The sequence below is a fragment of the Hibiscus syriacus genome, unplaced genomic scaffold (genome assembly GCF_006381635.1).
Source record: "Hibiscus syriacus cultivar Baekdansim isolate YM2019G1 unplaced genomic scaffold, ASM638163v2 tig00012840_pilon, whole genome shotgun sequence".
Taxonomy (NCBI): domain Eukaryota; kingdom Viridiplantae; phylum Streptophyta; class Magnoliopsida; order Malvales; family Malvaceae; genus Hibiscus; species Hibiscus syriacus.
Window position 1 is genome coordinate 92,225 of NW_024062291.1, and position 13,062 is coordinate 105,286.

Genomic DNA, 13,062 nt, shown 5'->3' on the forward strand with positions numbered 1-13,062 from the left:
ACTAAACTTTAGGTATGGTTTTTTTAAAAAATTGAAAGTTTAGGTACTAAAAATGGATCAAAATTGATAGTTTATGTATTAAATACGTAGTTTATTCATTTATATACATGCTAGGACACACGTAGAATTTTGTGTGTGGATAAATTAGATTTTATATCCGAAGAGCAAAGATTGCTTCAAAAATACAATCAGGGTTCCAAAAAATTACAAAATACTTACAAAAGAATCAATGTTCTTTTATACCCCATTGATTACATAAAGTAATATTAACAAGATCTATTCTATTGATTTTTTTACCCCTTAGAATCAGGCTGACAGTGCCTTTAATTGCCTTGATAAATTCTTCTGCAGACCAAGCTCTTTGTTGGAACACCCTTTTGTTTCTCTCTTCCCATATCATTTAAATGGTGGCGTTGAATGCTATCGTCATGATCAATGTGAGCAGTGACTTTCCTTTCAAGTGGAGCTTGCCCATACAGTGAAAACATCCCAAGAATAGTCAGGAAAAATTTAACTAGAGATTTAGAACTCCGCATTCCAGATAAAGACAACAGTAGGGCATTTAAGGAAAATATGCTCCCTAGTTTCCAGATCAGAATTGCAGAAAATACAGTGGCTTTCATTGATGAGCCCTATGTGTTGAAGACAGACCTTCGTTGGGAGCTTATAAAGGAAATCCATCCAAGTTATCAGGCTGTGTTTGGGAATGTGCACTGGGAACCAAAGAAGTTTCTGCTTGTGTACCTTTGCCTTATTCTCCCGAAGAGAATCCCAGATTTTACTTGCGTTGTTTGAAGCAGGTGTAAGAATTTGTTGAGCCTCAGGTCTGAGTTTAAGGAGTTCTTAAGGCTCCAACTTGCTGTGGAATTGATGTCGACAGACCATAAGTTCTTATCCTTGAAGACGTAGTGGTAGAGCTAGGCAACCCAAAGGGATCCTTCCCCAGCTATAATGTGTTTAATAAGAGAGATCATGCATTCTTTGTTCCATGATTTCATATCCTTAATCCCGAGCACTCCTTCGAATTTCAAGAAGGATATTTTTCTAGCTCACTCTTGCTCCAGTAGCAGCGGTGTCAGACCCTTTCCAGAAAAACCAAGAGCAAAGTTGCTATATTCGCTTTAAGATCGGACTTGGCAGAAATATTTGTCTGCACCAGAAATTTGAAATACTGGACAACACAGTCTTTATTAGCTCCAATCTTCCAGCATAGCTAAGGTTCTTTGTGGACCAATGGTGCAGTATTGATTTAATGGTATCAATTAGGACCAAACAGTCCTTTTTAGAGATTTTCTTGGTGAAAAGTTGAATACCTAAGTATCTCACAGGCAGAGTACCTAGTTTGAATCCAGTGTTGTGTTTTATGTTTTCAAGCACACCAATAGACATTCCAGAAGAAAGGAATTCACTTTTTGATGCATTTAGTTTGAGGCCTAAGATGTCATAGAAGTAATCTAAGACAACAGTGACACCAGCAACTGATTCTTCATTCCCTTTGCAAAAGATAAGAAGATCATCTGCAAAGGTTAAATGAGTTAGGCCTATCCTTTTGTATTTAGGATGATAACCGAACACTCCTCTTAAAGCTGCCAAGTTTAGAAGTCGTGAAAGGATGTTCATTGCAAGAACAAAGAGTAAAGAAGAGAGGGGGTCTCCTTGTCTTAGGCCCTTGCTCTTTTAAAGTAACCAGTCAAGGTACCATTACAAGAAAATGAAAAAGTTGCTGTTGAGAAGCAGATGGAAATCCAGTTGATGAAATCCTAGGAAGTCCGATTGCCTTCAAGATTGCAAAAATGAAATTCCAATTAAGTGAATCAAAAGCTTTGTGGAGGTCTACTTTCAAAGAGCATCTAGGGGATAAGTTTTTTCTGTTGTAGCCTCTTACAAGTTCTTGAGCAAGAAGAGTGTTTTCAATTATGCTCCTACCTTTGATAAAACGGTTTGATTAAGAGAAATCAAATCAAACATAAGAGTGTTAAGTCTACTGACAATGATCTTAGAGATGGCTTTGTACACCATTGAGCAACATGAAATTGACCTAAAGTCCTTGACCTTACTTGGGTTAGGGATTTTAGGGATCAATGCAATGATAGTAGAGTTGAAAGCTGGAAGAAGATATGATTATTTAAAGAAGTAGGAAATGGCAACAACAATATCTCTCTCAATAATAGACCATGTGTGTTTGTAAAAGAAAGGAGAATACCCATCTGGCCCCGGAGATTTTTCGTTACCTTGATTAAAAAAAGTAGCTTTGATTTCCTCTTTTGTTTCATCCATCTCAAGTTCAGCCGCCTAGTCAGCAGGCAAGGATAACTAAATTAAATCCTACAGCAGATTTGGGTGAATGTCTTCGATGGCAGGATCAGCAGTGCCAATCAAGTTGGAAAAGAATTTTATCACCTCAGCTGACATTTGATCGAAAGATTCAGCCTGTTACCTTCGCACGTAGAATTTTATGTTGGGGATAAACTTTTAAAATTTTAGGAGGAGACAAACTTATAAAATTTAAGGAGGATAAAAACAGATTTTCAATATAAAATATATAAAAAAAATCTAAAATATATGGTTATTTTAAAATTTCAGGAGGCAACTGCCCCACCGGTCCTCCTTCGGTACATCCCTATATATACACACACTCACGTATACGTAATTTAAAAACCCTTCTGTCTTTGATCCAAATTGAATTAAGAAATGAAGTCATTGCAGGTTGCTGCTGCTTTCCAACTGCACTTGTTTTCTGGTAATATCGTAGCATTTATTATTTATTTATTTATTGTAGATATTTCAATCCAAAATTGATGAAACATGAAGCAAATAAATGTTTCAGACCATTCTCTTGCACATACCGTCACATTTTATGTGCACAACGCGCGTCCTTTTCCTATATGGCCAGAAACCGCAGCCAATGCTGGCTATCCTGTGATAGCAGACGGCGGATTCTGTCTCCTGCTCTGCGAGAATCGACTGATCGAGGCACCATGGACATGGAGCGGTCGGTTTTGGGCACGGACAGGTTGCAACTTCAACTCCAATTGGCAACCAGCTTGTGAGACAGGTGACTGTGATGGAAGGCTTCAATGCAATGGACTAATTGGCACACCACCGGTGACATTAGTCCAATTTGCACTCCAAGGCGCCAAAGGATAACCTAATTTCTACGACATTAGCCTCGTCGATGGCTACAACCTTCCGGTTTCCGTCACTACGAGACCGTTTTCGCCTAGATGCACCTTCGGAGGCTGCTCAGAGAACCTGAACAAGTTGTGCCCTCAAGAACTCGAAGTCCGTAACAACAAGGGCGAAGTCGTTGCTTGTAAAAGTGCTTGCTTGGCTTTCCATACCGATTTATTTTGTTGTAGAAAAGAGTATGGGACAGCCGAAACGTGCAAACCAAGCCTATATTCGAATATCTTTAAAGAGGCTTGTCCTTGTTATTATAGCTTTGCCTTTGATATGGCATCACCATTAATACACTACATCAAAAGAGTATGCTAAAACTTTCTGTCCTTCAACATGGGGAGCTGATCAGGCTTCCATATAGATAGATCCAGGAATTTTCTATTAATATAAATTTTGATATATGTGTCAATAAGTTGTATTACATGTTCGTATTTATGAATAACCTATTAAATAAATTAAGTTTTTTAAGGGTAAAGTATATAATTGGTCCTCCGCGTATAGGGTAGTGCTTATTGAGTCTCTCGACTATTAAAAATTACAAAATAGTCATTCGACTATAAGGTAATGCTTTGTTGAGTTCCCCCGACTATTAAAAGTTACAAAATGATCACCTGACTTTTAATATGTTTCAAATTTATCCTTTTCCGTTAAAAAATTGATGACAACCTAAGATGGATGTTAACCTGATGACTGAGATATGATAAAACTTGAAAAATTATCATATCTCAATCAACAGATTAACATCCAACTCAGACTATTGTCAATTTTTTAATGGAAAAGGACGAGTTGGAATATACTAAATAGTTGAGTGATCATTTTGTAACTTTTAATAGTCGAGGGACTCAACAAAGCATTACCCTATACTCGGAGGACCAATTGTATACTTTACCCTTCTTTTAATTAATAAAGAGGCCGAAACCATTACATTAACGCCTTAAGCGAGTGTAAGAAGGTCCATGGATATCTCTATCCAAAATGGAGATCAAAGTATACAGAGGGTGATCGAGGATTACGAGGGAGGCATCGGGAGCTATAGCAAATTTAGCCATGAAATCAGCAGCATGGTTTGCTTCTCTTTTGATCAAATGAAAATCAACACTCCAAGACTTGGTAAGGAGATGAGCGATGGATCAGAAAAGCGAGTACGGGCTTGAGGACGAAGGAGGCGAAAGCAATCTACACACTTCAACGTTGTCTGTCTGAATCATGAGTCTTCCAAATACTCGAAATTCTATGGCAAGCCACTGTACCTAAAGGTTTCAAAAGAATTATGTAACACCCCTACCAAAATTCGATTATGGAACTCAAGTCGGAAATATCACAATACAGTTACAGAACATACACCAACCGTTCCATGAAAAGAAAACCATTTTCTACCTTTTATGAATATTCATACTAACTCGATTTTTAACCATTTGGGGCATATAAATATCTTGTGAAACATTCCTACATATTTTAATATGTTTGATTTTTAATAAAACTATTTAGTTGCAGTAAACCCAAAACAAACATATAAGTCATTATTTTAATAACCATAAATTATTACAAAACGACATTAGACTAGTATAAAGGTTTAAATACTTATAACAGAACATAATAAGTTCTTCACGTATACATGCCATTAAAGTTAACAACACTAACTTTGTATCTAAGGCCGAAGTAAATGATAAAAGCAAAAGAATTAAAGGACGTTTTCTGCACTAACAGTGGAAAACAAAGAATACTCAGAAAACAGTGGATAAACTTTCCCATTTTATTGATAAATCACCAGTCTATAAATAGGCAAATACATAACTGAAAGCAACATAAAAATAGACACTATCCAACGTGCATCAACAAACTCCTCTTGACTAGACCAACTCTTATTAACTAGGAAACAAATTAAAACAAACTACTGAACTCCTAAAGACTAGGACAACCCAAATCCTTTCTTACGTGTGTTGTTACTAATTTATTTAACAATCCCTCTCTTAAACTGATGTTCCACACATAACATCAGTTTAATAAGACTCAAACTTTGAAGCTCCATCCCTCAAATTAAGTCCTTTGAACTACAAACTCCAAGTAGCTCCCTGAGCTTCTGAAATGCTGGAGATTTGAGAGGTTTTGTTCAAATATCAGTAATCTGATCTTCACTTCTGCAGTAAACAAAATTAATAACTCCATCATTTGTGAGATCCCTAAGAAATGATACTTCACATCTATATGCTTGCTTCGACCATGTAGAACAAGATTCTTTGAGAACTTTATTGCTGAACTATTGTCACAGTAAATAAGAGTAGGCCCATCTTCTTTGAACTGTAGTTCTTCAAGAATCTTCTTCAGCCAAATAGCTTGACAATCAACAAATTCAGCTTCAGTGGTTGACAATGTGACGTTTGGTTGCTTCTTTGATGACCATGAAACAACTCCTGTTCCCAACATGAAAACATACCCGGATGTGTTTTTTCGATCATCAGAATCTCCTACATAATCACTATCTATAAATCCAAACAAATCTGACTTTTCTCCCTTTTTAAAGAATAGCCCAAACTTTTAGTACCTTGCAAGTACCTAAGAATTTTTTTTGCAGCCAAAAGATGAATCTCTATTGGGCACTCCATGTATCTACTAATGACACTTACAACATGCACTATATCAAGCCTTGTTGCAGTCAAATTCATTAAGATCCCCTCAATCTGCTTGTAAAGTATAATGTTAACTTTGTTTCCTCCATTATCCTTTTTTAGCTCCAAACCAAACTCAGATGGTGTAATCATAGTATTACAATCCTTCATCTAAAACTTGTCTAAGATTTCTTCCACATACTTCTTTTGAGAAATAAGAATGCCAGCAGAGGATTGCAACACTTATATGCCAAGAAAGTAATGCATCATGCCAAGATCAGACATTTCAAATTCAGCCATCATGAATTTCTTAAAGCTTTCAAACATGGTTGTATTACTTTCAGTATAGATTAGATCATCCACATATAAGCAAACAATGAGCATCTTTCCTTCATCTTCAATTTTTATAAAAAATGTATATTCATAAGGACATTTTTGAAATCCTTCCTTCAAAAAATAAGTTTCTATATGATTATACCAAGCCCGTGGAGCTTGTTTTAATCCAATAGAGCTTTATTTAACTTATACAATTTATGCTCATTGTCAAGTTTTTCATAACCAGGAGGTTGATCAATAAATACCTCTTCTTTCAAATCTCCATGGAGGAATACTAATTTCATGTCAACCTAGAAGATAGGCCATGAGTTTTGAGCTGCCATAGCAATCACCAAACTGATTGTATCATTCCTTGCAACCAGAGAAAAAACTTCTTTATAATCAACACCAAACTCCTGCTTGTAACCCTTAGCTACCAAACGTGCCTTGTGCTTGTCAATCTCACCATTCTCCTTCAGCTTTGTCTTGTAAACCCACTTTATGCCAACATTCTTCTGCCCATTTGGAAGATCACATAGCTCCCATGTATAATTTCTTTCAATGGTTGTAATTTCAGCATCCATAGCATTTCTCCATTTTGGTTCTGTGACAGCCACTTCAAAACTAATAGGATCACAATCTATAAACAGAGCAAAGTGGGTCTTCAGATTGATCAATTCCAGTTACCTCATAATCATGCATCCATGATGGTCTTCTTCGAACACGTTGAGGCCTTTGTGATTCAGATGCAAGTGGGCTTTGATAAGTTATTGGAACATTTTGAGTGACTTCCTCTTCTTTCTCATCCTCCATAGGTTGTTGCCCTTTCTCTTCATCATCAAAATCTACTGGAATACTTTCTTTAACACCATTTTGATTCCATGACCAAGTGACTTCTTCATCAAATACCACATCACGACTAATGACAATTTTCATGGTGCTAGGATTGTATAGTTTATAAGCTTTTAACTTTTCACTAACACCAAGAAAAATGCATTTTCTCCCTTGTTATCTAGCTTCTTCCTCTTCTCATGTGGAATATGGGCATAGGCAATACACCCAAAAATCCAAAAATGATCTACAACATGTTTCCTTTACCTCCATGCTTCCTATGGTGTCATATTTTGAAGAGAAAATGTAGGAATTCTATTCAATATATGAATGCTCCAATTAACTACTTCAGGCCATAAATATTTTGGAATGCCACTTGTTGTCAAAAGGCTTCACACCATATTCATAATAGTGTGGTTCTTCCTCTTGCATACACCATTATGTTGGGGCGTATAAGCTGCTGTAAGTTGTCTCTTGATTCCATGGTTCTCACAAAAAATTGCAAATTCATGTGAGTTATATTCTCCACCACAATCTGTGCGAAGAACTTTTATTGGGCTGCCAACTTTTTTCTCAACAAGTGCTTTATAGCTTTTAAATGCTACAAAGGCTTCATATTTTTATTGCAAAAAATAAACCCATATCTTACGATTATAATCATCAATGAAAGTAATCTTTTACCTCCATTAGAATGTGGTGTTATTGGCCCACAAATGTCAGAACGAACAAGCTCCACATTGTGGGAATTGATTACGGTGTTGTTTGCTAACAACACATTCTTCACAAACATGAGAAAATACTGTAATTTGCGGAAGCCCCGTCACCATGTTCTCTTGTTGTAGTGTTTTCAATCTTCCAAAATTTAGATGCCCATAGCGAAAATGCCATAGCCACGCCTCATCTTTTAATTTTACTGAGAATCACATATGAGTTGTGTTATGGAGATACAATGGGAACAAACGATTCTTCGTCATGTTAACTTGAGCAATTAATCCCAAATTTGCATCTTGAATCTGACATACTCCATCTTTGATAAAAATCTCGTATCTTTTTTCTTGTAACTGACCCACACAACGCAAGTTGGTCTTTAAATCAGGCACAAAATAAACATTAGCAATAGTGTGAGTGGAATTTCCTTTGGTTTGGATTGTTATCTTTCCTTTTTCCCATAACAGAAATTTTGGAGTTGTCACCAAACTTAACAGAGCTGTGAAAGGACTCGTCCAAGTCAGAAAATGCCTCATTCTCTCGACACATGTGATTGCTGCAGCCAGTGTCTAAAAACTACATTTTTTGTTGAGTTTTTTCTTTCACATGACATACCATCAAAAAAGACACCTCTTTTTCCTTTTCTGCAAAGTTAGTTTGATATTCACTTTGTTTATTCAAATCAGTTTGACATTCTAATTTAAAATGGCCATACCTATGACATCTGAAACATTCAACATTGGACTTGTCTGTTGACTTTGATCGATAAGTTGTTGAGTGGTGGCCTCCATGTCCACTGCCTCTACCTTAAAATTTACTCTCTTGATGATGATGACTTTGTTGTTGGTTCCCACGTTCATTGTTGTTTCTGCCTCCTCGACCTCTACCTGTACTCCTTCCTCTAGAGTTTGAGAAATGAGTAGAGGTGGAAGCCTTTAAAGCTTGCTCATCTGAAGTTGAACTTCAGTTCATCTTCAGTTCATGGACCAGCAAGGAGCTCTGCAATTTATCCAGAGAAAATGCATTTATGTCTTTCGATTCTTCACTGGAACATACGACATAATCAAACTTTGGTGTTAGGGAACACAATATCTTTTAAACAATGGTGACATCTTCCATCTTCACACAATGAAAGTGCATTTTGTTGCTAATCTCCATAGTCCTGGCATAGTAGCTCATGACAGATTCTCCATTCTTCATTTGTAGAGTCTCAAAATCTCTTCTCAAAGCTTGAAGTTGTGCACGCTTCAGTCTAGCAGAGCCTTCATATTTTTTTCTTCATGGAATCCCAAATAGCTTTGGAAGTTTCTTTGCTAAGAATTGTTTCCAAGATGGGACGATCAATTGCCTGGAAAAGGTAGTTTTTTTACTTCAAATCTTTGAGGTTTCTCCCTTCCAACTCTGTTTTCTGGGCATCTCTCAAGACTGTATTAGGTGTTGGTGCTTGAATTCCATATTCAACAATCAACATACTCCAATGGTCATAGTGACCATAAAAATGTGGGATCGCCGCCTGTACAAAATTTGAGTCTGAAACCATCAATGTTGTTTGGCAACTCTTTCTATCTTGCTTATCTCACAACTCTGACACCACTGATAAAAACAAAAGAACTAAAGGACGTTTTCTGCACTAACAGTGGAAAACATAAGATACTCAGAAAACAGTGGATAAACTTTCCCATTTTATTGATAAATCACCAGTCTATAAATAGGGAAATACATAACTGAAAGCAACATGAAAATAGGTAATATCCAACATGCATCAACAAACTCCTATTGACTAGGCCAACTCCTATTAACTAGGAAACAAATTAAAACAAACTACTGAACTCCTAAAGACTAGGACAACCCAAATCCTTTCTTACGTGTGCTGCTACTAATTTATTTAACAGTAAATGCATCCATTGCTAACTAATGCCTCACCATATGTGGTGCCTGTGTTATAAGACCACGCCTAAGTAAATGCATCCACTGCTAACTAATGCCTCACCATATATGGTGCCTGTGTTATAAGACCGCAATATTTTCTAACGAGTACGAGTCGAGCAAAACTTTATTGAATTTAGCGAACAACGATTTGAGTTGAACAACAACTTTTTTATTTAGTACGAATCAAACACTATTCAACTTACGATCGATTCACTCAATAACACCTCCTATCCATAACTTTATGAAATGAATGAAATAAAAGGACTGAAAAACCCAACTCAAATCTTGGGTTTATCAAGAAACACAACAAAAACCCTTTCCTCCGTCACATCACACACTCCCCACATTTCTCTTGACCAACAGGCTACATTATGTTTTGATCCTCTGTTATTTTTTCCTTTTCCTTTCAGGTATTTCATCAAACAGGTTTCTCATTTCAAACATGGATGAACGGCCTCACAAAAACGAGAAGCTTGAAACTTTTTCCGTCACCAACACTCTCAAAGACCTTTGTTTGAATACTAACAATATTAGCAGTTCTGGTTCTCATTCTCTTATCAGTTATAGCAAGAACGGAAGTAGCAATAGCGGCAGTTTTCAAGATGTTAACGTCAATAAGAACAGTGTTAGCATTAGTTTACGTAGTAGTGCTTCTGAGTCGGCTAATAACACTAGTTTTAGTAAGAATTCCGAAAGCAGTGACTGTGAGGAGAGTGAAAAGGGTAGCTTTAGGAGTTTTTGTCCTCATAAGGGAAATGATAGAAGATGGGATGCGATACAGCATGTTAAGGGAAAAGATGGGGACTTGGGGTTGGCTCATTTTAGGTTGTTGAAAAAGTTGGGGTGTGGAGATATAGGGAGTGTTTATTTAGCTGAGTTAACAGGGATGGAATGTTTGTTTGCAATGAAGCTTATTTATAAAGGGATGTTAGCTGGAGGAAGAAATTGGTGAGAGAACAAACTGAGAGAGAGATATTGAGTTTATTAGATCATCCGTTTTTACCAACCCTTTATTCACATTTCGAAACTGAGAAGTTTTCTTGCTTGCTGATGGAGTTTTGCAGTGGAGGGGATCTTCATAATCTCCAGCAACGACAGCCGGACAAGCGTTTTACCGAACCAGCAGCACGGTTTGTTTCTATCTTTTAAGGTTTATTACTAATATGATTTTGTCTTCTTGTTCATAGTACTTGTTAAGGAAATGTTATTGAGGACCTTTGAATATAAAGATACATGGATAATTTGTGTTGAACTATAGTTTGGAGTGGATATATTCATGTGATTAAAGATAAGATGCTAATATGCCCTTTTCTACCGAGAAGTTGAACCAATAGTACAATGCTAATATGCATTTTAATAACCATGTTCCAACTTCTAGTATTATCTTCTGGGATTCAGTCATCATTCGAAATTTCCAAATATCAACCATGCTTGGTTAATCTGATATCCATCAACAGACTTAGGGTTATCTTCTGGAATGTGCTTGAGATCTCATAAATTCTCATAATATTTCTATCTTCTGGCAGGTTTTATGCTTCAGAAGTCCTTCTAGCCTTGAGTATCTACACAAGATGGGGGTGGTTATAGGGATTTAAAGCCTGAAAATGTGTTGGTGAGGGAGGATGGTCACATTATGCTATCAGATTTTGATTTGTCATTGCGATGTTTTGTAAATCCTACTCTTGTGCAGTCCTGTTCCGAGCCATCATGTATAATCGCTTCGTACTGCATTCAGCCTGCATGCATCGATCCAGCATGCAAATTACCGGTATACGTAGAGCCTCCTTGGTTGCAGCCATCTTGCTTTAAGCCTCGGTTTCTCAGTTCCAAAACAGCAAAGGTGAAGAGTGAAAGAACAAATGTGGTGAATTCGGATTCATTTCCAGTACTTATTGCTGAACCAACTAATGCCCGCTCCATGTCATTTGTTGGGACCCATGAATATTTAGCTCCTGAGATTATAAGAGGAGATGGTCATGGCTGTTGATTGGTGGACATTTGGTATTCTCTTGTACGAATTACTACTTGGACGAACGCTGTTTAAGGGCAACGACAATCGGGAGACATTGTTCAATGTGGTTGGTCAGTCCCTAAAATTTACTGAGGGATCTTCAATCAGTTTTGCTGCAAAGGATTTAATTCGAGGCCTGCTTGTGAAGGATCCTCAAAAGAGATTAGGCTTCAAAAGAGGTGCAACTGAGATCAAGCAACATCCTTTCTTCGAAAGTGTTAACTGGGCTCTTATCCGCAGCACGCATCCTCCAGAAATCCCTAAACCAATTGATATCCCATTGCTAAACCAAGCATTTAAGTCATCAGTGCCTCCAAATGACCAGGGAGCCACAGACTCATTCAGGTCATCTGGTCCTTGCTTAGATCTCGAGTTTTTCTGAATTTTGGCGGGAAGCTATAGTCGTTACTGGTTAGCTTAGATTGTTCATGTATCTTCTCAATGAAATCTTTGTTTCATATTTGCCACATGACATGCCTTTTTTACATGAAAAGTAAACGTCTTTATGTTGTGATCCGTAATGCTGCTACCCATCAATGGTTGGCAGCTAATGGCGATGAAACGAAGAACCGACTCGAAAGCATGGATTCCTTTGAATTATCCTTAAAGAGATGGAAAAAAATTGAAGCAACTTTTGTAGTGAGTTGTCCTTCATTCCCCCTATTTTGATGTCTTCAGTATGGAAGAGTCTCTCATTTGGGGACCTCAAATGGTGGGGCTTAGAACTAGTATAAAAAATCTGGGTTCACCTCAGATATCGTCTTAAAACTTTATCTGCTAATGCACTTTTGCTAAAGAAACTAAAACAAGACAAGAGACGAGCCATAGTAAAAGGCATGGTTTGATAACTGTATGATGCCTACGTTGCTACATTATTCTGACTTTTTTCATTTTCCTCGAGTGTTTGAAACACTCGAACACTCGTATCTGATACATACGAGTGTTGCGTTTCAAACACTCGTATATGAGATCGACCCTTCAACTATTTAGAGAAAATTGAACATGCTTGTCTTGAATATGCACCCCATATTGGAGTATGAGAAACATGGTTGAGAATCTAGCAATGAGTAAATGTTGCCTCACTTTCCTATAGATGTTTTGTTTCTTATATTTGCTTTTTAACTTTACTCTGCCTGAATTGCTCCCAGTATTTGCTTTATTTGCCCAGGAAATGCACACTCTTTTGCAGAATCCAGGCTTTTCTTTGTCCTCATTTTTCTTGCAGATGATCCTTTAATGGACATAGGGTTGTAAATGAGACGAGATAAATTACTACGTTACTATAGATCGATTCGGTCAAAGCTCGGTCAATATTCAAATCGAATGGGCTCGACTCGAGCTCGAACTCGAATTCTTAACGAGCCGAAACGAGTTACTTGATACTCAACTCGAAAAGCTAACGAGCTACTTGAAAAAAAAAATATATTAAAATTTTAGACTTTTGAAATTAAATTAATAATAATATTACCATTTGTATGTTAT

General features: G+C 37.0%; 2 pseudogenes; both read left to right on the top strand.

The window, feature by feature from the left end:
- Nucleotides 1-2,691: 2,691 nt before the first annotated feature.
- Nucleotides 2,692-3,541, top strand: LOC120205721 (annotated as a pseudogene).
- A 6,470-nt stretch (nucleotides 3,542-10,011) lies between these two features.
- Nucleotides 10,012-11,962, top strand: LOC120205718 (annotated as a pseudogene).
- Nucleotides 11,963-13,062: the final 1,100 nt, after the last annotated feature.